A 27291-nucleotide genomic window follows, 5' to 3' on the forward strand; every position below is an offset into this window, starting at 1 on the left:
TTGAGATCAAAATTGGATTGTTCATCACTTTCCCTATAAGAGGACATTTAAAATGTGAATATGGCTCCTGAGTAATGAAATTCTCCTGAGATATGCTAACTACTCTCCTCAATTCTAGGAAATGCTTGTAGGAGGTTTCTAATGCCATGTCAGTATCTGCTTGAGAAAGAAGAGCCATGACCTACTGCATATACTAGACATTCTGGAGCTCCTTTTCCCTTTCAGCTTCCTCGATATCCCTCTTAAACTTATGAAGTTCAGTAGATATATAGCTAGGGCTTTGCCCAACACCTGTGGCACAATCATCCATCCTGCTCTTTGAAAGAATCATAATAACCAATGTTTTTATCCTTACAAAGCATTTTATACCATTCCAACTTTGCCATAGATGTTGCATAGACCTTGACAATATTGTCTACATATTTCATCAACCAAGAGACTAGTAAACCAGTGGAACCTAGATTTAGGACAACCACATACTGAAGTTTTGAAATAGGGGTACTAAAAGTGTGCCTACACTATTTCTAGCCAATAGTCATGTTGTTATGTAGTTTTCATTAATATCACATGTTTTAAGCTCCACATAATAACAATCTAAGATGGTAAATATTTCAAGTTTGGCAAGTTTTTTTGGCACATACAATATAGTGCATATTTTTTTGGGTTTATTTGTAGGTTGGCTATGGATGAATATGCTAGAGAAATTAGAAAACTATGGGAAGTGTTGATGCATGTGTTGGGTAGAGGATTGAGACTTGAGGATTAAAATTTAATAAATAGGGTAATTGTATGCGTACCTCTTGAAACCATAAAAGAAATGTGTAAAATGAATTTTAGTTATGTCCTAAGAACACTAAAAACCTTATCTCATGTGAGAAACATAATTTGTGGCACCAATATTTTTGGGATGGCTACCTAATTATGCAAACATAACCCATATACTCAAAAAGAGCTCACTTCTTAAACAAGTAATTTACAAGTATCTTCTTCTTTCTTCTATACTTTCTTCTATCCTATCAACCAGACCAATCACTATCTGACCTTGTAGACAAGGTCACAAACCTTGGCAATGAAGTTTCCTTCACTTCCACACTACTCTTCTCAACTTTACATTCTGTACTACTCTACTACTTTCCAAACATTCACAAGTCACATATCACCATACCATGATAAAGGAAAATATCCTTCCATTATACTAAGTTGATAAAAAAATTCCTAAGTCAGTTGTTAGTCCTTCTCAATTAATTATTATAGGACCTCACTAAGAACATGTTAAACTTAGTGATAACACAAATCTTCTACTTTTCAACTTGAATAACTTTTTATATGTGAAATATCATGATGAGTGAGCTTAGCCACATCATCACCAACATGTCTTCTTTATTTCATCAACCTATATCCTCAAGATATCAATTCTTCTAGGAGATATAACAAGTTTACCAGAACATGCCTTTGTAAACTTTATCTCAGAACAAACATCACCAAAACTTACCTAACTTCTTCTAGACTTTTTCTTTCTGCTTCCAATGTTAACTATATATACCAGATACTCCAAAGTATCTCTCATAACCTTAGGTGGTTATTATGCTCAACTAGCCATCCATACTAACTTACTCTTTCCACTGTTCTTTTGTTAGATGTCCTAGAAGACATCAAACATACTATGTTGACATCAATGACAAACTCAATCATGAATGTAACATATCATCATCAAACCAATCTTCCAACAATCTTTCCAATCTTCCAACAATCTCCCCCTTTGACATTGAGAGCAACATAGATGAAAAACATCTAGTTCTAAGAATACCAACAAAATATAAACATTCTTCAAATCCTCTTCATCAATTATACTCCCCCATTGATATACTTCAATGTGCTTAGTACCAAACTATTTTTACAAACTCATGCCAAACTTCTCCTTTAGTATAATACTTTCCTATAATACTTCTTCCCCATAGTATTGTTAGTGTAAATAATTATTATTTATACTTTACTTAAGTTTACTTACGATAAATGCATTAATTTATTTATTAGGTTAGACACCTAGGAGTTTGCGTAATCATATGAGTTATCATGTTGACAACACAGGAGTAAGAAACTCTATTTTAGCACATGGTGTCTACAACATTAGAGTTTTCATAATCAATTGAGTCGTCATGTAGAAAACATAGTTGTTCACACTCTTAATTAAGCACATAGTGTCTACAACATAATTTTGCATGACACACCTTTGTAGGCTTATCCTCTCATCATTGCACTAACTCCTATGCTTAATGAAGAATAACCCACTCTTGGTGAACATGTGGTTAGTTGTGAGGCTTATCATATTGCTAACTCCTAGAAATTGTAGATGCATCTTAGAGGCCTTTATATACAGGATTCTCTAGTGTACTGTGTAATTAATATCAATTAATTGAATATCATATTGTTATTCTTATCATACTCTGGTGGTCTATTTTGTGCTAGTTATTGTGCTTCTTGGTGTTGGGTGATTTTTCCCTAAGGAAAATTCTTACATGGTATCAGAGCCATAGAGGCATCATTTCATAGCTACTAGAGATCATTCTCGCTTCACCTCTCTAAGGACACCTTGATTTAGATTTGGAGTATCCGCAGCTATTGGGAGCATCTAGAGCCAAAGCGGACCTCACCATTATGTCCGAAGTGTTGATTTGGTGGAAGTTGACTATGAATTTGGCTATATTGGGCCATAGTCAAATTTGAGGCAACATTATTTTGCAAACTGGCACCCGAAGGTTCAATTTGCAAGTACTGTATGATCATTTTCAGATCTGATTAATTAATTTTTGGATCTGTTAATTTTATTTTCTCTATATTTTTCCCATGAGATTTTCCCTCTTTCTCCATTTTTAGAGAGATTTCATTGAATTTTATTGCATTATAGCATTGCATTTGTACTTAGGTACCTAACATGGCCTAGTAACTAGGACCCATTATGCACTTCATCATAGCTTTTGTGAGCTTAAGTGCATTCCCCTAAGTTGCACTTAAGGGGGGTGCTAGTGTAAATAATAATTATTTACACTTTACTTAAGTTTACTTAGGGTAAATGCATTATTTTATTTATTAGGTTAGACACCTAGGAGTTTGTGTACTGATATGAGTTGTCATATTGACAACACAGGAGTAAGCAACTCTATTTTAGCACATGGTGTCTACAACACTGGAGTTTGCATAATCAACCGAGTCATCATGTAGATAGCACAATTGTTCACAATCTTAATTAAGCACATAGTGTATACAACATATTTTATGTGACACACCTTTGTAGGCTTATCCTCTCATCATCACACTAACTCTTGTGCTTAATGGGGGATAACCCACTCTTGGTGGACATGTGCTTAGTTGTGAGGCTTATCATATTGCTAACTCCTAGACATTATAGACGCATCTTAGAGGTCTTTATATACAGGCACCTCTAGTGTACTACACAATTAATATCAATAAATTAAATATCATATTGTTATTATGGTCATACTTTGTTGGTCTATTTTGTGCCAGTAATTGTGCTTCTTGATCTTAGGTGATTTTTCCCTAAGAAAAAATCTTACAAGTATAATGTTTTTCACGCCACACTTCTCCCCTTAGAATTTTGAGCAACCAATGCTTGGCTGGAAGAGCCAGAGGCATCCACCTGTTGGATCTTTGCCTATTCCCATGTCAACCAATCAAAAAATGTCTCAAATGTAGGCATCCTATGTCTATCACTAAGGGCATCCATAGTGGAGTAGAAAGTAGAAGAAAAAATATGATACTGTCCTTGCAACTTTGAGAGTATAAAAAAAATGCACTCATCATCTATTTTATTTTTCCCACATCCTTGTAAAATATCTTGTAAAGATTTGAACTTCATCAAGAAGTCTTCAATGGTGGGAAAGTTGGCTGGTGACAAAGAAGTCAACTCTACATCTAGCTGAAGTGCCTAGAACTCATTCACTTGACCAAAGAAAGTCTAAAATTTGAGCCAATAAGCTTGTGGAGTAGTCAAACCATCCAAGTGAGATAGTAGATTGTCTAAAATGTTTAGTGCAATCAATCCCATGGCCTCATCCATTTTGTTCCTATGCTGAAGAACCTAAAAAGCTCATGTAAAAATAGGTTGATTCTCATCTAGACATGACCATAAGCCCCTTGACATGAGAAGTCATGTCATTTGTGCCTTCTAGGAGTAGTGGTTGTGTGGTGTAAGATGGGTTATAGATGGATCTGCCATTGAGAGAAAAAGATGGAAGTAGAAGGGTCTTATTCTGAATTAAATTATAGAAAAGAAAAATACCCCCCCCCCCCCCCCCCCCCCAATAATAGATAATATCCCTCAAATACCACAAAAAACAACTATGGAAAGCAAAAAAATTGAAATAGAACTTGGATTGTGGATGTAGAGAAGTAGGAAATAGAAGCCTCTACTTTGATGCTAAAAATGGAAGAACAAATGAACTCAAAATCTTATAAAACCAACATTATTGTCTCCATCTCTGAGTCATCTTTCCAATGCTTCTTTTGGATTGGAAAAATATCTTTGTATGCTCAAGTTATAGCCAAAAAATTGACTGTTACTCTGAAAGACCACCTTGCTAGAAAATTATAGTCACTACATTAAAATTGACACTCATATGGTCATCACCTGGCCATTGCTAGAAAAAATTTCAATTTTTAGATTGCTAACATCAGCAGTCAGAATGATGACATCACTTGGTTGGAAAATGATGTCTCACCTAGAAAAGTGACGTCAACAACTAGTTTACTAACATGGGATGGCTACTGAATTATGTCACTAGCCAGAGTGGTGACAGGTGGTAGAGCACCAATAGTGTGGTGCTCGAGAGAAGAACCCAACAACATTGTGATCATGCCGTTGGCATAGGCAGAGGACGAGTAGTGCGCAAGCCACAACAGAGGCTGAGCATTGCATGGGCAACATGGCTAGTCCCTAGCAGAGTGCAGGTGGGATGTGGGTGGCCCCACGGTGGTGCACGAGTACTACTGCAGTGGTGGCCCTTTTATATTTTTTAATGTATTTTTTGTCCGTATGACTGTACAGTAGCTTGTAGGGGGGTTAAAAAATATTTCCTTGATGCTCGAAAGCCAAATTCAACAAATTTTATATGAATCTTGACTATAAATGACCTTCTGGATCCAATGGCAGTGTCTATTTGGGCTCAAAGTGCTCTAAAAAATTGCTTTCCCCTCAAATTGAATAAAAATGCACAAAAAAACTAGGGTTTGTGTCTCCAAATTACAGCTTCAAAAACTCCTTTGAACAGGAAGTAGCAGGGAGGCTTTGATACCATGTAGAAGTTGATAAAATCTGACTTTGCAATGTGCGAAGATCACCTGCATGCAAATAGCTTGCTGAAGAGAAACCAAAGGAGCAAGAGTTTGAAGCAAACAACTCAAGAGAAAATATTTCACAAGAGGAAAATGAAATTACTATGTGAATGGATGATTTTACAATGAGAGAGAGACTAAATATAAAGGCTTCAAGGAAGCTTGTAGAACAAGCTAGAAGGTGGTAGAAGATAACTTTGACAACTAGGCACACTTCCATAAAAAGGTGGAACATGCTAGAAGGGAACAAACTCCCATGTTGTCAAAAACTCATCACTACAACTATTAACTACATGCATTTACCTATGTAAGCTTAAGTAATAGAATAAATAATAAATAAATAATTAATTATTTACTCTAACAAACCTCAGACGTAAACAATAGTTACACGTAAAATATAACCAATATCATAAAATAATAGATCACACATAAGAGAACATAAGACACCAAGATTTAATGTAGTTCACCCATTTCCTGGGCTACATCCACCAACAATAAGTCCAAATTATTATTATCTAGTGATTACAACCTAATTACAATCCGTAATCCATTATAGCTCAATATTGCTACAAGAACCAAATTTCACATCACACATTATGAAAATCCCTAATCGTAAGCCATTTTATACAAGATTTATTCCACATACAAAATTAGGGCAAGAATAATATAAAAATAGTAGCTAACGCCTTTTACAATATAAGGTCAGTTTTGGCTTAACCTCCACAGAGGCATTGCCCCTCAATCCCACCTTGTACAACAATAGGGAGCATACCTAGGGTGCTACCTCTTGACCCCTATAGAAATAATCTAGAGAGAAAATGTGTTGAAAAAACCTCTAATTCTAATTAGGCTCCATATGACAACATTTTGGGATGGCCTTGTTCATCACCACATCTATATAGAATATGCTATAATTCAACCTTTATTTGAAAGCCATCACTATATCTATAGCTATATAGTTTCCAAAGAAGTAACTAATCCATTCAAGGGTTCTTTTATACTAGAACTAAAAAGGCAGAAAATGCATTCAAAAATAAATTGTAACAAGTCTATGGAGTTTGGTATTGGGGTCAAATCCAAGATTCCATTTTTATAAAGCTAGAATATTTTTTTTATAGTATCAAGTGGCCAAAATTTTGTAGACCAAGTCCTCCTCAATCATAAACCTAAATAAAAAAAGTCAACCTCATAAACCAACACACACACACAAGCACACAGGTGCACATGTACATGCACATGCACAGGCACAGACACATGCACATGCACACGCACACGCATGCACGCACGCACACACGCACTCACGCACATACACACAAACACACACACACACACACACACACACACACACACACACACACACACACACACACACACACACACACACACACACACACACACACACACACACACACACACACACACACCCTTTCATTTTCTATTGCATGAACACCTATTTCCATACTATGTCAATAATAGGTTGATAAGCTAGGAATCTCCCCATTATGTATAGTAGAGAAATGAATTTTTTAAATCCATGATAGCATGCAAGAAGATAACATTAGAGCCATTAATGGCCTCAAAGATGGGGTCTTGAAATATCTACAACCACCTTAGGGGGATGAGGTTGTACTTCCTGAATTTGAAGAAACTTCATGATCATTGGTATGAATCTAGACAAACCACCTATAGACTCATTTACCTTAGTTATTCTCTATCAAGTAAAAGAAAGGCCCAGAGACATGAAAGATCCAAAGGACTAGAGGAAAATTCAAATCATTTTCTTGGGATCCCAAGATATGCATGAAACCTATCCAAATGATCACACTAAATTGCAATGGGGTATCTAGCTTAAGATGGTCTTTTTTCTTTCATTAAGGGTATCCAACAAGGATATTTTTAGTTGCAAATATTTTCCAATTAGAAAATTTTGCATCTTGGAAACCTAGGACTTGGAAAATAACTATATATATCAAGTAGGATGTATCACCCAAAATTTATAAAAATGAGGTGACCCATCAAGCCTATTGCCCATTGGTTTGTGCAATTTTTGTTAGAAACAATGGTCCACCAAGATAACTAAGAGGGGGGGGGGGGCGGTGGTGTGGGGCCATGAATCATTTATCCACTAATTAAAACATTTATTCACCTTAAATAATCTTAACCATTCAACCAAAGTAAACAACAACCATAATAAGATGCACATACACAATTACACCAGATATGTTAACTAGGGAAACCCTTGATCAGAGGGAAAACCATAGTGGGAATGATGCCCACAAGATGATGTACTAATATAAATATTCCTTGTTAGAGGATGGTACTATTAGGAGTCAGTTACAACATTTAGTACATATGAGACCTTGTTAGGAGACTTTGAATCCTTGTTAGAAGATTCCAACCTTGTTGGGAGTTGTAGAAGATAGGACCCACTGTCCAAATAGCTTCACAAGAAAGATAATTGAACTCACTATCCAATTGATCTTTCAACTATTCCATACAAAATAATTGTTTCTAATATAATTTAAATTCTTTCCTCTATCATGTCAACTAGACCAATCACTATCTAACCTTGTAGACTAGGTCATGAACTTCAGATCCAAGTATCAAACATTAGATCACACAATGAAACCTTGGGAATGAAGTTTCCTTCCCATTCACTTTTCTCTTCTTATCTTCACTTTCTTCTCTTTGTAATCATTTTAAAATCTCATCACATCTCTTATGATAAAGGAAAATGTATTTCCTTTATACCAAATCCATAAAACAATTCTTTGAGTTAGCTATTACACCTTCTCAATTAATTATAATAGGATCTCATCAAGAACATGTTACACTTAGTGATAACATTAATGTTTTGTCTTGTAACTTGTATAAATTTCCTTACATGTAATATTATGATGATCAAGCTTAGCTAAGTCATCTTCAGAATATCTTCTTCACATCTTTAACTTTGGCTTCTCAGAATAACAAATCTGCTAAGAGATATAAGAAGTTTACTAGAACATGCCTTTGTAAACTCTATCTCAGAATAGTCTCCACCAAAACTTATATAACTTCTTTTAGATTTAATATCTTGTGCTTTTGAGCTTATTTGCATATACTAGACACTTAGTAGTATCTCCCTTTAACCTCACTTAAATAAAGTACTCAATGATCTTTACCTACCAACTTTATCTTTATGTTGTTCTTCTCTTAGATACCATAGAAAATTGCTATGTTGACATTAATGACAAGCACAGTCATGAATGTAACATATCATCATGATAATGATCTAGACATGTTTCTACAATACTCCACCATGGAAGTATAATCAACATTCATGCTTCTAACAATCCCCCCTTTGGCATTGATGGCAACATAGATGAAAAATATCTAGTTCCAAAAAATACCATCTGTAAAAGACTGTTAACATTTCTTTTCAAATATTCTTCATTAATCATCCTTCCCCATTGATATACCTAAATGTGCTCTATATCAAACTATTTTTCCATGTTGTACTTCTCCAAAACTATTTTTCTTCTCCCAAACTTCTCCCCATTGACATCAATGTCAAAGGTTTCAGTAACCATCAATTTCTATAACAACTGTCTCTGACCTTCTCAAATTTCAAAAGACATTGTTAAAAACAACATCCAAAAAGAGTCCTAGATGATTCTATTTAAAGGGTCATTAATGCATGCAAGAGATGCAAGAGGAATTTAAAGGGTCGTTAATGCATGTAAGAGCATTATTGGATAGGAATGTAAGAGGATGGGGAAGACTTTGAATTTTGCCTAGGTTAGAAATTTTTAACCCTTGCTTAAGGTTGTGCACATGTTTAGGACGGGTATTAGGCTTAGCTTAGGAGGAGATTAAGATAATAAGTGGCTTAGCATTAATGAGATAGGTTAACTAGCTAGCTAAGTGGGGTTAGTATAGGTGAATGAGTTGGATTTGGATAATTGTAGGGTTTTAGGGATGGTTAGGGGTTAGAAATTAATTAATTTAATGATTTATTTAATAAAAGAGGATGTCATATTAAATTAAATAGATTTATCCATTTACTTAATTTAATAGAGGAATAGGGATTTAATTAATAATTTGACTTTGAGTTGTCATTTGATTTTATCAATTGGACTATAGTTAATTAAATGAGTTAATTAACTATGGGATGATGATTAATTAATTAAATATAAAATATTTAATCAATAATGTCCTAGAAGATGACTAAATAAGATTTCTTAGCAATATAATCAGATTTAGGTTTCTACACTAACAAAAATCGGCACAAAAGTCCATGGACCTACATATCCATAATCATTATTGATCCATTCACAATAATTATTGGCAGTGGAACGATAATTTAAAAACATGAATAGTCTCTCATATAAAATATCCAATAGTAATGATTGGTACTTATAATACAATATAAATATCATATTATTTATATTCTCTTGAAACCATGCAAAGCTTTTCTATCCACACTTCAAGACACATATTTAATATATACATAAAAAATAGAGACAAAAATATATATACATGTGTATAACTTAACTTCAATAAGAAAAAATATATGTGATTCTTTAAATATATACATGTGGCTAATATCTCCCAAAAGACTCTACATGGTAGTTCTTGACTCATTCTTGATGATGAACTAACCTAGTTTGATGGAAAATGTGTCTTGGACCATTCACCAATATCACATGCATTGAAGTCCCTTTTAATTCATTTGCTACTTTTGTATATCACGGGGTGACCCCACAATAGTGTGTGCCACTTTTGTGGCACAAATAAAATTGGAAAAGTAAAAGTAAATGAATTAAGTGTTAGAGTAAATAATTAATTATTAATTATTTATTCTATTTACTTAAGCTTACTTAGGTAAATGCATTTATTTAATATTTAGTATTTAATAGTTGTTGTGGTTAGTTGTTGACAACACGGGAGTTTGTTCCCTTCTAGTTGTCAATCTTATCTTCTACCACCTTCTAGCTTGTTCTAGAAGCTTCCATGAGCTCTTTATAAGCGGGCTCTCCCTCATTGTATAACATCACATAATATCACATTGTGCATATTGTAAAAATATTTTTATTGTGTTTTCACATATTGTCTCTCATGTCCGTTTAGGGTTTTTCCCTTGCTCCATGCTCTTCCTCTTCTTGGCTTCTCTTTGATAGGTTCTCGCATGCAGGTGATCTTGGGCGTCTTTAGAGTTGGCTTTCCTCGACTCCAACATGGTATTAGAGCCTTCCTGCTACAACTTCGTTGAAGAAATTTTGAAGCCATGATTTGGAGTCACAAACCCTACTTTGTTTGTGCAATTTCTCTTCAAATCGGGGGATCAACAATTTTTTGAAGCACTTTCAGCCCAAATGGACATCACCATTGGATTCGAAAGGCTGTTTGTAGTCAGGATTCATATAAAACTTTTCATTTTTGGACACAGAGCATTTTGGAGGATTTTTTTTAGGCCCTCTGGTCGCTGCCGTACGGATCGTACGGACACAGGGTTGAAAAAAATAAAAAAATAAAAACCGCTCGCCGACCACTACAGCCGGCTGAACCGTCGCTGGGCAGCCCCAGCCTGGTCGCCGCCAATCGACCACCCCTACTCAGCCCTTCCGGCGGCGCCGCTTCATTTCGTCGCCCCTGCGGCCACCTCCGCTCGGTCCTCCGCTCAGCCCCACCCAATGCTCCACCGGGTCCTGTCAGCAGCGCCACATCAGCCTGCGTGGACAGTTTTCTGCACAGTCAGCTGCTTTGTTAGCTTTTTTGCTGAGTCAGCCCGCATTCCGTGCGTGACACGTGGAACAGGCGCCACGTGGCACATTTCCACGTGGCCCCTGCCATGTCATCATCCGTACATGCCACGTGGCAACCTTTTTGTGGAGACGACTGTCTAGTCGTCAAATTTAATCAATTGACTAGCTGACGTCAGCGCTATGTCATCAACCTGCCTTGCACCTCTCCTGATTTCATTTTGGACCTACTTGTGGTTTTTTGGCCATAACTTTTGTATACGGAGGTATTTTTCTGATCCGAAAGAAGTGCCGAAAAGCTAGTTCCGAGACAGAGATTTTGGTGTAGGTATTTTTTGGTTTTGATGCCTTTTTATTGCCTATTTTTTCTGTTGAAGTTCAAAGTCTTATTTTTGACTCCGGCAAGCATATCTTTTGCGTCCCATGTCAGTTTTTTGAAAACTTTATATTTTTGGAAAGCTGGTTCTGTCACCTTTTCAGAAATATAGTTCTTTTTTTTCATTTTCGGCCTCTACTCTTTCTATCATAGTTTTGGCATTTTTGCTATATGGTGAATATTTTGAGTGTTTTAGGCCCGAGGATTGTTTTCCTAGCATGGTTTGCTTTTTTTTTGGCTGTACTTTCCTTTGTTGCAGCTCTCTTTTAGTTCTGATCATTGTAGCTATCATTTTGAAGCAATTTTTTGTTTCGCACTGAGATAAAGTGCCACTTTTGCATTCTGGGGATGATGAACGTTGTTTTGAGTCAGTTGTACTTGCACTATTTTCATAAAGCACCATGGGGGGGATTATTGTTTGCTGTTTTAGGCATTCTCCCTTTGTCAAGTGAGTGTCCCTTCCATGACATTAGCCCCATCCAGAGTCAGTTTGACCGTGTCTTTATCGGTGTCTGTACCTCTTTTCCTCTCTCCTCGTTCTTGATTCGTTTGCAGGAGACTTTGGCCCACCTTCTTAGTTGCCTGTCATCACACCCCGTCTGCATTAAGGGGGGGTTATGCTGTTGTTCTAATGCATCCATGGTTCGATGGTTTGATAGTGTGAACTATGTATTCAGTGGTTGATCCTATATACAAGGCAATTGCAGTGGCTGGCTACCTATGCATTTTGGTGAGATGGATCATCTACCATATAGACATGCTCGGTTCATGCCTTCTTCTTCCATGGAGGTTCTTCAGATCAGTAGTTTGGCAGATTTTGCAGCTTCTTCATGCTTTAGTGATGTTGCTTCTTCATGATCACTTCTTGTTCTTGTTTTAGGGGACAATTTCCCTAGTTGGAGACTTCTCAAGTTCTTCACTAGGTTCTTACCTCTTTTTGGGGGAGGGTTTTTCCCACGTGGTTTTCTCTCTTTCCCTATTTACAGAGGTTACATCTTCTTGCATTGTACTTGGGTACCTAAAATGGCCTTGTTGCCGGGACCCATTTTGCATTCATCTTAGTTTTGTGAGCTTAAGGCATTTCCCTAAGTTGCACTTAAGGGGGGGTGTTAGAGTAAATAATTAATTATTAATTATTTATTCTATTTACTTAAGCTTACTTAGGTAAATGCATTTATTTAATATTTAGTATTTAATAGTTGTTGTGGTTAGTTGTTGACAACACGGGAGTTTGTTCCCTTCTAGTTGTCAATCTTATCTTCTACCACCTTCTAGCTTGTTCTAGAAGCTTCCATGAGCTCTTTATAAGCGGGATCTCCCTCATTGTATAACATCACATAATATCACATTGTGCATATTGTAAATACATTTTTATTGTGTTTTCACATATTGTCTCTCATGTCCATTTAGGGTTTTTCCCTTGCTCCATGCTCTTCCTCTTCTTGGCTTCTCTTTGACAGGTTCTCGCATGCAAGTGATCTTGGGCGTCTTCGGAGTTGGCTTTCCTCGACTCCAACATTAAGACTATTTGTGTCAACTCTATTATTCGTGTGAACACATAAATTATGTTGGCATGAACCTTTTTCCATTATATGTTTGCACCAACATAATAGTATATGTTTGTGCCAACATAATAGTATATGTTTGTGCCAACATAATAGTATATGTTTACGCCAACATAATAGTACATGTTTGCACAAACATATAATGAAAAAGGTTTGCAACTACATATATAATTCTTAAAAAGATGTTTTTGCAAACATATGTATGTGCAAACATATGTTCGTGCAAACATATCTTATATGTTTGTGTGAACCCTATGTTGATGCGGACATTTAAAAAAGTAACTTTTTTCTTTTTTAGAAAAAAAAAATGGCCTTTTGACTGTCAAAACTAGGATCAAATTATCTCCTACTATAAATCTAAATATGTCAAATTGTGTTGCTCGGAGAAAGCTTTCCAACAAGTATAATATTAATAGCTATTATATTCATTAAGAATTTCAGTAATGAGTTTCACTCATTATAGGATGATTAATGATTGAACATGAACTGACTTTAACACTTGGAAAAAATTGTAAATTAGGTCAATAATAATTTTAAAAATCTCTAGGAAATAGTTTACCAAGTTATCTTTCTATTGAATAAAGAAAAAATTATTTATAATAAATTGAGTTCATGTTATGCTTGTCAAAATGAATGTATGTCTGAATTACAATTGATGTCACATCAAAACTTCATAAAATATACAATGTTCAACCAAATTGGATCAAACCAAATGGATCCTCCAGATATTGATGTTACAAATTCAAAATCACAATAGTTACCTCATTATCATTTGTAGGAAAAATGTTATGCTTTTCAAGCAAATTGTCACTCTTTAAAAATATTGACTTTTTATATGTACCACTTTTTGAGGGAGAAGATAAAATTGAATTAAATTAAAAAAATACTAATAATAAAATATGGTTACAAATTTGGAAGAAAGTACTAGAAATCACTAGTTTATGTTATCTTCAAATTATTAATAGTTGTAGAGATATATAGTCACTCAAATGTGAGGCTTGTCTCAAAAATGTTGACTTCAGTGTCAAAATTGGTCAAAAAGTGGCACCCACTACTATGGGATCAGCCCATGTTTGAGGCAAACTCCAACAGCATCATGTTCCCTTTTCTATGTCTAGTTTCAAAGAATCTCAATACATGCAATTTGTTTTCATGAGAGTTTGATGATTTGTGAGAGGGGAAGGGTCCAATTTATAGGACAAGGGGTAGTGAGATGGAGGGAAAAGATGGAAAGATGGAGGTTTGATGAGGGAGGGCTAAGGTGCAATGAAGGGGAAGCACATGGATTGTGCTTCTTCAAATCCATAGCTTTCTGACAAGTCTCACAAGGGAATTGGATAGGGGAAAATGGTCAAAATGGGTGGTCAAAGGGGGTCATGAGGGAGGAGTGTGGTGTTAGTGTAGTTTTTTTAATTTTTCCTATTTTGCTAGGTTTTTTCTACACTTTTAATAATCTCGCTTAGGTTAATAAAGCACGTCTTATTAGGTGAATGGTTGTGAGGTGTCACCTTCCTACATGTGAGCATCCATTAGCTATCTTGGGAAGATACTTTGCTATCTTTAGTCTGATAGATGGTTGCTCCTCATTGGTTAATGTTGCCACCTCCTCCCTCTTCCTAGGCTATATAAGCATGCTACCTAGCTTGTATTTGTATCTCTTATTTTTGCATCCTCTTAATGCTATTTTGCTTCCAGCATTTGCATTACTCTCTTGGAGACTAACTCTATGATGCTATTTTGATTTTGTATCATTTGCATTCATAGTTTAGATATTTACTCTTTGCACTAGTTTTCTGGGTTATTAATCTTTTTAGATTCTAACATGGTATCAGAGCTTTTCTACGTGCAAGAGTAGATTTTAGTTTCCGTATTTGAGAGATTCAGAGGGGGCTAATAAATTTTATTGTAGTTTTTTGAAAAACAAAGTATGCTCTTCTCTTGGATCTTTGGATGATCTTGAGAATCAGAAAAGTTTTGACAAAAACGATTTTTCTCTAGGGTTTCAATCTCAAATCTGACAACCAACTTGTGTATTTGGAGTTTTCAATCAATTTTGCAGGTTCCAGCATGCCATTGATGGACTTAGGAAGCTGATCCAACATTTGCATGTCATATTCTAGTTGCTAGGGTCATTTTTTGATTTTTGGAGCCATTTTTTACTGTTAAAGGCATCTAATTTACACTACAGCAACATTTTCTGTACATCAGAAAGAAAAATGTTTTTTGGGTTTTGTTCGCAGCCCCGAAAAACCATCTAGGTATCTTTTAGATTTTACATGCAAGCTGTATATTTTGTAGAATTGAGCATGCAAAGCTACAACCATACACCTCTCCATTGGTAGTCACAGATTTGAATGTAGTTTTCAAATGTCTCATTCTTGCTCATACAGACTCCGATTTTGATGATTCTTGTTATGAACTTGGCTATTTTTTTGTGCTCTATCCACTAGTGGAGTTGTTTTATGATTTTCATGCATGAATTCTTCAGAAATTGCAGATTCTCAGCCGTGACTGTGCACAGTTCTCATTTTGGAAATTTCGAAAGAACATAACTTTCTCATACAACTTCGTATCGAGGTGATTCTTTTTTTGAAAGTGCATAATTTTTTGAGTAGATCGCAGTGGTGCTATTTGTTTCCTTGATTATTGTGCCCGAGTTTCACTTTTAGCATATGCTCTTCATGAGGAGGCCTTATCAATTTTTCTTCCGTAACTTGAGCATACAGACGTATTTTTTTGATTCGAAAAATGCGTCGAAAAGCTGGTTTTGAGATGGAGATGATGGTACAAGTTTTTTTGATTTTTGCTACAGTCTAGTTGCTTGTTTTGGCAGTCAAAGCTAGATGTTCTATTTTTCCTTCCGAGAGCCATATCTCGCTCATTCAGACTCTTTTCTGGGCTCGCCAGATATCGTTGGAAAGCTGGTTCTATGAGTTATTCAGTTGCAGAGATATTTTATCTAGATTCTACTCTAGGTTCTTTCTCCTTCGAGTTTTGCACTTTCGCACTCTGGCAGATTACTTGGATTCTACAGGTCCTGAAATCTCTTCTTCTATTCTTTTGGCTCACTCTTCTTTCTGACTTCTGAGCATTGTATGCTTCTATTCTATTGCATTCCTTTTTCTGTAAATGCACTGAGATAAAGTGCCTACTTTTGCATATCTGGGATCTTGTACACCTTGTGTTTGTCTGTACTCGCACTCAGTTATAAAGTGCCATGGGGGGTCATGATGTTTTGCCATTTTGTGCTCATCCACCTTTGTCAAGTGAATTTTTCTTCCACGACATTAGCCCATGCAGTGTGTCAGTGACACCGCCCTTTATCCTGTGCTTGTACTTCTATTGCACTATTGGTGTTCCTGATTCTTCTTCTTGCAGATGTTTTTGGCATTGCATTTTAGTGTTCCTGTCACCGCTCTCCCTGTTTAGCATTATGGGGGGGTTCACTTGTTGTTCTATGCTTCTTTGGTTGATGGTTCGTGCCTTCTATTTCCATGGAGGTTCTACAGATCAGCATTTTGACAGAGTTTGTAGCTTCATGCTTCAGAGATGCTTCATGCTCTTTTTTGTTCCTCTCTTTGGGACATTTCCTAGATTGGAGGCTTAGTTTCCTTCATCTAGTTCTTTTTCTTGTATTGGGTACCTGATCAGGCCTTGTTGCCAGGACCCATTTTCTTGCTTTCATAGCTTTGCTAGGTTAGCATCCACTTAAGCTTCGCTTATGGGGGGGTGTTAGTGTAGTTTTTTTATTTTTCCTATTTTGCTAGGTTTTTCCTACACTTTTAATAATCTCACTTAGGTTAATAAAGCATGTCTTATTAGGTGAATGGTTGTGAGGTGTCACCTTCCTACATGTGAGCATCCATTAGCTATCTTGGGAAGATACTTTGCTATCTTTAGTCCGATAGATGGTTGCTCCTCATTGGTTGGTGTTGCCACCTCCTCCCTCTTCCTAGCCTATATAAGCATGCTACCTAGCTTGTATTTGTATCTCTTATTTTTGCATCCTCTTAATGCTATTTTGCTTCCAGCATTTGCATTACTCTTTTGGAGACTAACTCTATGATGCTATTTTGATTTTGTATCATTTGCATTCATAGTTTAGATATTTACTCTTTGCACTAGTTTTCTGGGTTATTAATCTTTTCAAATTCTAACATGTGGAAGAAACATGTAAGAGGAATTTAAAGAGTCACTAGTGCATGTTAGAGCCATTAATGCTCTTGGATAGGAATGCAAGAGGATGGGAAGGACTTTCACTTTATCTTGGGTTAGAAATTTTTAACCCTTGCTTAAGGTTGTGCAAATGTTTAGGATAGAAATTATGCTTAGCTTAGGAGGAGATTTGGAAAAAGAAGGGTACAAATTTATTAAGATAGAAAGAAATACAAAAAAGAGAGCTCAACAAGGAGCTTGGTCCTGAACAACAAGTTCATCAAATTCTTGCACCATCTCAAAGGAAAGTTTCCCCCTATCCATAATATTCCAACTTAGAGCATGACTAGAAGCCCATTTGGCTAAACAATCAGCAACTTTGTTCCATTCACAGGGAATATAAGTAAAACTAACGAACTGAAAAGGGGTAGAAAAGAGAATAATCTAATTAACAATAGTGGCCAACTACCAACTAACATCCTCAAGCTCCTAAGAGGAAAGCACGTTCACCACCACTTGGGAATCAGTGTCATAGATAATCTTACTCCATCCCCGCAAGTAACATTGTTCCACAACATATAAAATAGCCTAAGTTTCCATGAGATTGTTAGTGTAATCACCCTTATGAACTAAGAAAAAGAATTTAACATCACTAGAACTGCAATGAGCCACTCCCCCAATACCAATAGGGCCTAGATTCCCTCGGGAAGAACCATCATTATTAATTATAAAAAATCCATAGGGAGGAGGAGTCCAATGCCCATCCCAATTCACCTGACCTTTACTCTAATGCTAAGGCTACCTAGACATAGAAGGAAACCTTTGAGCTACAATCCCATATTGAAGATGAAAATTGATGCGATTGCATATAGAAAGATCAACCAGATCCATACCCCCATCTAGCTCACAATTCACTTGAATAGTTTCCTAAAGAGAATGTGAGATCTTCCACCAAAGATGAAAAAAATCAAGCTAAACATCTTGGAAGATTCAATGATTCCTCTCTAGCTAGATATGCCAAATCATGAATGATGGGCCAACAATCCAAGCAGCATGGAGAGGAGAATACTTTGAGGGAGCATTACCCAAGCAAGCCTAGAACTTAGCCAAAGAGGAAGCATGCCTACAAGAGCAACCCCAAGCACTCCACCAATGGTGCCATAGGTAAATAGAATAGGAGCAATGGAAGAACAGATGAGAGATAGACTCGTCCCCATTACCAGACAAAAAACAATAAGAGAGGCCTTGAAATCCATGTTTACAAAGATTATCCCATGTAAGATAGTAGTTGTGAGCCACTAGACACATAAAAAAATTGCACTTGGACCAAGAAACTTTATTCCAAACTTGCTTCCACCAAGGGACCTCAACATCCCCAAATAATTGTCTAGTTATCTCCTGATACCCAATAGAGACATGATATTTACTAGACAAGGTACCTCTCCAAGCCAAAACATCTAGACCTAGTAAAGAGGGACACTCTCTAGAGGCAAAAATATGAGAAAGTTCCTGATGATCCATGTCTGTGCCTCTAGGAGGCCAATCAGAAGAATGCTTCCATCTGTAACCAACAAGTCCCAATTGATAAGGAGTCTTGTAATGAGCCACTTTATCTCATACAACGACATGAAAAGAGTCACAAAGAGTCTAAAGATGAGGGTACATGGATAATATGGATGGAAATCCATCCCAAGCATCAGACCAAAACAAAGCCTCAGAACCTCCCTTACATATCTAGAACAAATTCCTCTTGACTAACACCTCACCTGACTTCAGAGTATGCTAGACCATTGAGCCATGACCTTCAAGAGGAAGTGTAGAAATAGAGCAAGGATCAACACCATGAAAATATTTATGAGTGATAATACGAGCCCAAAGTTGATGTTTTCTAGAGCACCATCACCAATAAAGTTTAATAGCTAATGGTTGACTACTCAAGAGAGCTGATTGAAGACCAAGACCACCCTCCTTTTTAGGCCTACAAATAGTCTCCCAACTAATCAAGCTCCATTTAGTACTATGAAAATTATCACTCCAAAGGAATTGCTGAGAAAGAGCATCAATCTCCTTGAGAAAGTAAATAGGAGTAGCCTAAACCATGCTTCTATAAGTAGGAATAGCTTATATAATAGATTGAAGAAGAGTAACCTGAGCAGTAGTAGAAAGCCATCTATGAGTCCAATGATTTACCTTATCTTAAAACTTGGTAATAAATTTTTTCCAGAAGAGACATGGCTACCTAGAAATAGCAACAGGAATGCCAAGATAAGTCAAAGGAATTGACCCAATCTGAAACCATAAGATGCCAGAAATCCTATGTTGAATAGAATCAAAAGTGTTAAAAAAGTAAATGGAAGATTTGTACTAATTAAATTTTTGGCTTGAAGCTACCAAATAAATGTCCAAAGTATGTCAAAAGGCTTTAGCTTCCTGATCCTAGCAAGACCTGCAAGAGCAGAATCATCAACAAATTGAAGATGGGAAAGAGAAGGTAAACCATTACCCCACCGCCACCCCTGAATAGAATTCTAGGACACCTAATACTTAATGAATCTACCCAAGCCCTCAGCCCTGATGATGAATAGATATGGGGGAGAGAGGGTCACCTTGGAAGAAGCCTCTAGAGGCACCAAATAGTTGAGAAGGTTGACCATTAAGAAGAACAAAAAAAGAGGCAGAAGTAACACAACTCATAGTCCAACTCACCTAGTCAGAGCTAAATCCAATAGAAAGAAGAATACTCCTTAGGAAACTCCATTTAACTCTATCATAGGCCTTAGCCATATATAGCTTAACAAACATTGCTCTCTCTCTTGAAGTAGCCATAGAGTGAATAGCCTTAGTAGCAATAACCACCCCATCCAAAATTTGTTTTCCAACAGCAAAACCACCTTATTCTTTTGAAATAATAATGGGAAGCCACTTTTTAATTCTCTCAGCAATCAACTTATTGATAACTTTGTAAACCACATTACATAAGGCAGTTGGTCTAAACAACTCCAATTGATTAACACCATCTCTCCTAGGAATAAGAGTCAAGAAAGTAGAATTCAAAGCCTGAAGAATCTACTTGCTAGAATAGGATTCCTTAACCACCTCCAAAAAATCATGATTAATAATGTCCCAAACTTCCTGAAAGAATTCAACTGGAAAGCCATTAGGACCAGGAGCCTTCCCCTTAGGCATTCCATAGACCACCTCCTCTAGCTCTTCCAAAGATATTAGATGCATGAGATAATCATTCATTTCCTAAGTGATAAGGGAAGGAATACAAGACAAAATAATATTTTCTTCATTATCAGTAGGAGGAGAGTCCTCAAAGAAGAGGGTAGGAAAGTATTGAGTAGCCTCCTAGAACAAATCTAGCAAGGAAGTTAGTTGGATACCTTGAGAATTAACCAAAGAAGAGATATTGCTCTGATTCTAGTGAGATTGCACTATCTTATGGAAAAAGGCAGTGTTCCAATCACCCCCCTAGAGCCAATCAGCTCTAGCCTTTTGCTTCCAAAAAATTTCCTCTTGAAGTTCCCATTGTTCTAGAGCTCTAGAAGCAAGGGATTCAGCCCTTCTAAGATCCTCTGAGAAACCTTGATCTCTAATCTCCCTTTTGATGACATCAAGATCCTCTTAAGAAAGCCTCTTCATAGAGTGAAGGTTCCTAAAATATTGTCTATTCCATATCTTGAGCTACCTTTTAACATATTGAAGCCTTTTAGAAAATGAGAACATAGCAGTACCATATGCAGGAGCACCATCTTTTCACAAACATAAAACAAAATTGTGAAGAGAGGAGTCACGAAGCCACATCAATTGTAACTTAAACAAAGGATGTTTTGGAATACAAGCCCCAATAGCAAAAAAAAATTGATTGGTGAATGATTAAAACCCCTCCAATCAAGGATTTTTGAAGAGAGAGTAAGGGTGCCACTAACCCACAAGCAAGAAACAAGAAATCTGTCTAGATGTTTTGAGATAGCATCAAATCCAGTCCTTTGATTATTCCAAGTATAGAGACCATTAGAAGGATTAACATCAGAGAGATACAAAAGAGATATGTGTTGTCAAAGAAGAGCAGAAGAAGGCCCCAATCTCGCCAAACCACCTTGCTTCTCCTCTAGACTTAAAACTTAATTGAAGTCCCCTGCTAACACCCAGGGATGATAAGGGTGACAATCTCTAACATATTGAATATGCCTCCAAAGTGCCTCATTTCCCACAAGATCAGCAGGCGCATGCACATTAGTAACCATGATTACCTCTCCTAAGTCCAAAGCAGAAGCCACCATAGAGAGAGTTGAGCGAGAAGACACCCAACGAAGGGGAGAAATTTTTTGTGGATCCCAAAAGACAGCTAAACCACTAGCACTACCCATAGCCCCAACACACTGGCATTGGCCATGAGACCAAATACTAGAGGCATTTTGGACTATAGACTCCATAGAGAGCTTAGTTTGTTGGATACAAAAAAATTAGGACAATGATCAACCACCAAATTTTGAATAACCTTTTGTCTAGGGATGCTATTCAACCCCCTAACATTCCATGAGATAATAATCATCATTGAGTAGAATGGGGAAAATGAGCATCCAAAGGTTTCACTAACCCAAACACTATCAATATATCTCCTATGAGTTTAATCTTCTCTTGGTCTGTTTTGTGCCCACTCGTTAGAGGGGGAGTAAAAGAAACCCACTTAAAGGGTCTATGCATCAACCCTAAGGGGAGATGAGATCCCTTACCCATACTTGATGGTAGCACATCCTTAACCAAGTTGGCTAGAACAACATCATTTTCCTCTAACACCGCAAGTGTCACCAAAGCCTCTAACATAGGAGCAATAGGGACCTCACAGTTCTAATATACCACAACTTGGGATTCCCCACAAGTATCATTAGGTACAAATCCATCATCTAGGAAAACTGGGTTAGAAGAGATAGGAGAAGGAATACACTCCTCTAGAACCATACTATCCAGCACCTCAAAGCGATTAAAACCTGAATTAGATATTCTTTCTTTCAAAGGCCTCTTTTGACAATGCCCCTTAGCTTGTCAGCAAGTAGGGGTAAATCCATCCTTATCTTGCATTTGAGCCTTACCCTTTCCTCTAGCATCTTCTTAATTATTCCCCTTGGTAGTATTAGCCATCTGAGATTGTCCTTTCCCTATAGTATCTACCAAACCACCAGCATTGTCAGTCATAGAACCATCCACTCCTTTGGAAATCAAGTTATGGGGGCATTGATGCTATAAATGACCATACTCATGAAAAATTTGACATTAGAAAGGGAGGGATTCATAATCTAACTGCTACACCTAGGAAGAAGCCTGAAGGCAAATTTCCAAACAATCTGGTAATGAGTTATTCAAATTAATTTCAACACAAATTCTACCATAAGAAATAACCCTTTTATCAAGGGATTGATGTACGATCATAGTTGGCCTTCCCAAAAAAGAAACAATTTTTCAGAGGATGTCTTCACGCCAAAATTCTAGGGGAAGGTGAGGCAAGTGAACCCAAATTGACACTGTTGAAGGGAGATCCTTAGCAGAATTAAATCCCGAATGCCAGGGTTTGAGAAATAACCCCACATGGTTGTAGAAATAAAGGCCTCCTTCAAAAACATGATCATGATCAGACATGCAAGAGAATACAACAAAAAAGTAGCTATTCTCTGCCAACATAATCTCGATATCGCCTTCCACCTGCCATGAGTGTGGATCCATGCCTCAAGAGTGGATAGGGAAATATGGATTCCAAGAAATTTTCATATCAAAGTATGCTTGGTCAGATATTCAATGTCCTCCATTATAGCCACTAGAGGAATAACCAGAATAGGGCAATCATGGCTACGCAGAAAACAACCATTAAATTTTTTCAACTTGGAGCTCTCCCCTGAATATAATGATTTAGATCTCATTGCATGCATAGTTGGAGAACAACCATATGTTCTCACCAAAGCCAAAGAAATCCCAAGTCCTACCATGCAAACAATAAAAACCCCAATCCAAAATAGATTGTAGAAGATTTCCAAAAACTAGAATCTATGCAAACTTTGTCCAGTAACCAGTAATCCAAAAAAAACAAGGAAGAATATGAGTAAAGCAGTAAAGACCAAACAACAATCACGGGCTAAGGATAGAGCCCTAGCCTAGCCAGTAACTAGTGCTTCTCATCGCTCTTCAATCATATAGACACTTAAAGATTGAAATGAATCACCTTAAATTTTATTAACCCTTGGTTGTAAGCACTATAGGCAAGAAGCCCCACTATTTCACCAAGGGTCAATGGAAAAAAATTCTCAATTAAGATCCATAGTAGAGAATGGCCCTGTGGGGACTTGAACCTTGGTTGTAGGCTCTACAGGCAAGAAGCCCCACCATTTCACCAAAGGGACAAGCCCTAGCTTAGGAGGAGATTAATATGGTAAGTGGCTTAGCATTAATGAGATAGGTTAATTAGCTAGCTAACTGGGGTAAGTATAGGTGAATGGGTTGGATTTGGATAATATTATAGGGTTTTAGGGATGGTTAGGGGTTAGGAATTAATTTATTTAAGGATTTATTTAATAAAAGAGGATGTCATATTAAATTAAATAGATTTATCCATTAATTTAATTTAATTGAAGAATAGGGATTTAATTGATAATTTAACTTTGAGTTGTCATTTGATTTTATTAATTGGACTATAGTTAATTAAATGAGTTAATTAAGTAGGGGATGACTATTAATTAATTAAAAATAAAATATTTAATTGATAATGTCCTAGAAGATGACTCAATAAGATTTCTTAGTAATGTAATTAGATTTAGGTGTCTACACTAACAAAAATAGGCACAAAAGTCCATGGACCTACATATCCATGATCACTATTGATCCATTCACAATAATTATTGGTAGTGGAACAACAATAAAAAAATGAATAGTCTCTCATATAAAATATCCAATAGTAATGATTGGTACTCATAATACAATATAAAGATCATATTATTTATGTCCTCTTGAAGCCATGCATAGCTTTTCTATCCACACTTCAAGACACATATTTAATATATACATAATAAATAGAGACAAAAATATATATACATGTGTATAACTTAATTTCAATAAGAAAAAATATATGTGATTCTTTAAATATATACACATGCATACATGTGGCTGATATCTCCCAAAAGACTCTACATGGTAGTTCTTGACTCATTCTTGATGATGAACCAACCTTGTTTGATGGAAAATGTGTCTCGTTCTATTCACCAACATCGCGTGCATCAAAGTCCCTTATAATTCATTTGATGCTTTTGTATATCATAGGGTGATCCCACAATAGTGTGTGCCACTTTTGTGGCACAAATAAAATTGGAAAAGTGAGAAAAAATTGAATTAAGACTATTCATGTGAACTCTATTGTTTGTGCAAACACATAAATTATGTTGACATGAACCTTTTTCCATTATATGTTTGCACCAACATAATAGTATATGTTTGTGCCAACATAATAGTATATGTTTGTACCAACATAATAGTATATGTTTGCACAAACATATAATGAAAAAAGGTTTGCAACTGCATTCTTAATTCTTAAAAACATGTTCGTGCGAACATATTTTTGTGCAAACATATCTTATATGTTCACATGAACCCTATGTTCATGTGAACATTTAAAAAAAAACTACTTTTCTCTTTTTCAAAAATAAAATAAAAAGGCCTTTTGACCCTCAAAACTAGGATCAAATTACCTCCTACTATAAATCAAAAAATGTAAAATTGTGTTGCTTGGAGAAAGATTTCCAACAAGTATAATTTTAATAGGTATTATATTCATTAAGAATTTTAATTATGAGTTTCACTCATTATAGGATGATTAGTGATTGAACATGAACTGACTTTGACACTTTGGGAAAAATTGTTAGTTAGGTCTAAATAATTTGAAAAATCTCTAGGAAATAGTTTATTGAGTTATCTTTCTATTGAACAAAGGAAAATTTATTTATGATATATTGAGTTCATGTTATGCTTGTCAAAATGAATGTATGTCTGAATTACAATTGTTGTCACTTCTAAAATTCATAAACTATACAATATTCAATCAGATTGAATCAAACCAAATGGATCCTCTAGATATTGATGTTACAAATCCAAAATCACAATAGTTACCTCATTATATTTGTAGGAAAAACATTATGCTTGTCAAGCGGATTGTCACTCTTTAAAAATATTGATTTTTTATATGTACCACTTTTTGAGGGAGAATATAAAATTGAATTAAAATTAAAAATAACAACAATAATAATAAAATATGGTTACAAAGTGGGAAGAAAGTACTAGAAATTACTAGTTTATGTTATCTTCAAATTATTAATAGTCAAGTAGAGATATAGTCACTCGAATGTGAGGTTTGTCTCAAAAATGTTGATTTGAGTGTTAAAATTGGTCAAAAAGTGGCATCCCATGTTTGATCACCCCATGTTTGATGCAATCTCCAACACCATCATGTTCCCCATTTCTATGCCCAGTTTCAAAGAATCTCAATACATGCAATTTGTTTTCATTTGAACTGGTTAAACATCACACACTAAGGCTTGATTCCTAGACTAAAGTGTTAAATAGTCAAAGTTGATCTTTTATTTGCAAGATTAATTTCTTCCTTAGTATGTGATGCTTAATGGTGGCTATTTTCATTATGATGATATCATAAAATTGCATAAAATGGCCTAGATGATTTGAACTTTGTGGTGCACCCATCTGACCAAACGTAATTTCTATCAATACTTATGCCCCTTTCTTTGATATATGAACAAATGTTCTTGAAACAATGTTCTAAATAATAATATCATGTTCTTTATCATAACTTATATATAAGTGATATTCTTTCTAGATGACTTGTGCTTCATTTGTGCTTTGAATACCATCCAAATCTAACTATGCATGATGATAGAACACATGTACGATAATAGTAACCTTATCTAAAAAATTATAGTATGATTAAATAGCCTTTTGATGAATGAAAATAATAGTTTTATGAAAAGTCAACACCTATTAAAATGGTTCTAAGTATAAAGTTATCTCCAAGTATTTGAAATTTTTGAGCTTTCCACTTTGAAAATCAAGCATGAAAAATATGTGGTTGAATCAAACTTTTAAATTGGTCCATAAATGTTCCAACACTTATTTCCTCTTTAACATATTATGATCATTTGGATTCTTACCCAAATTTAGTGTCATTCCTTACATACTTGTAACCATCATAATTCATAATTTTTGTGACATAAATATCTTCATTTTTCAAGGGATAAATAGTTGAATTAGCACATGTGTAACATGTTTCTCTAATTCAATTAATTTTACCAATAGGACCATCTATTTTGTCACATAAAATAGATGAGATAAAATCACTTTGTGTAGGAGGAGGATTTTTATAACCAAAATCTTCTTTTATAAATTTTCAATAAACCTGATAGTGGAGATCAAATTCAATATGACAACGACAACAACAAGTTTCAATCATTTGTTTCTCCTAACATAATATGGCTTAAATATTTCAAATAGTATTAGTCCAATATTTATATCAGGATTTGAACTACAAAATATGACATAAATTTCATGTTGTTTTATGTGCAACCCATGTCTTCTATGGTGTTCATAAAGGTTAGCTCTAACCCTTCCTCTGAGAATATCTCTAGTATTTGATGAAGGATGAATATTATTATTCCAAAATGATATTCCAATTTTTTTATTTTATTGTCAATCCTATCACAATGAGGATCTTTGCACATAATTACTCAATTTCCTCATAAAGTGTTATCATCCAAAATAATTCTCCTCTCAACATATATTGATATGTTTTTTTAAAGTAAAATGAATATTTTCAATGAAATTGAAGAAATTTTTTATTTCAAGGTGTAGTGCTACAAACAATGGATGTCAACATAACTCTTCTTGTCAAGATCTTATCTTTATTTTGAGTTGTCTTCTCTATAGAGATCAAACATTCCTTAACATTTTCAATAATAACACTTTGCATGTTAGAATTTTTTGATGTTGCGTATACACCCAACAATTTTAATGGCTCCTCCATCCTTTTTTGTATAAGAACTCAAGAAAGTACTTG

General features: G+C 35.6%; 1 pseudogene; it reads right to left on the bottom strand.

Moving 5' to 3' along the window:
* LOC149561568 (uncharacterized) overlaps nucleotides 1-18403 on the bottom strand; it is a 19944-nt pseudogene extending 1541 nt beyond the window's left edge.
* Between the last annotated feature and the right edge of the window lie 8888 nt (nucleotides 18404-27291).

This window comes from Cupressus sempervirens, chromosome 4 (genome assembly GCF_028749045.1).
Source record: "Cupressus sempervirens isolate cs-2001-9-10 chromosome 4, ASM2874904v1, whole genome shotgun sequence".
NCBI lineage: Eukaryota > Viridiplantae > Streptophyta > Pinopsida > Cupressales > Cupressaceae > Cupressus > Cupressus sempervirens.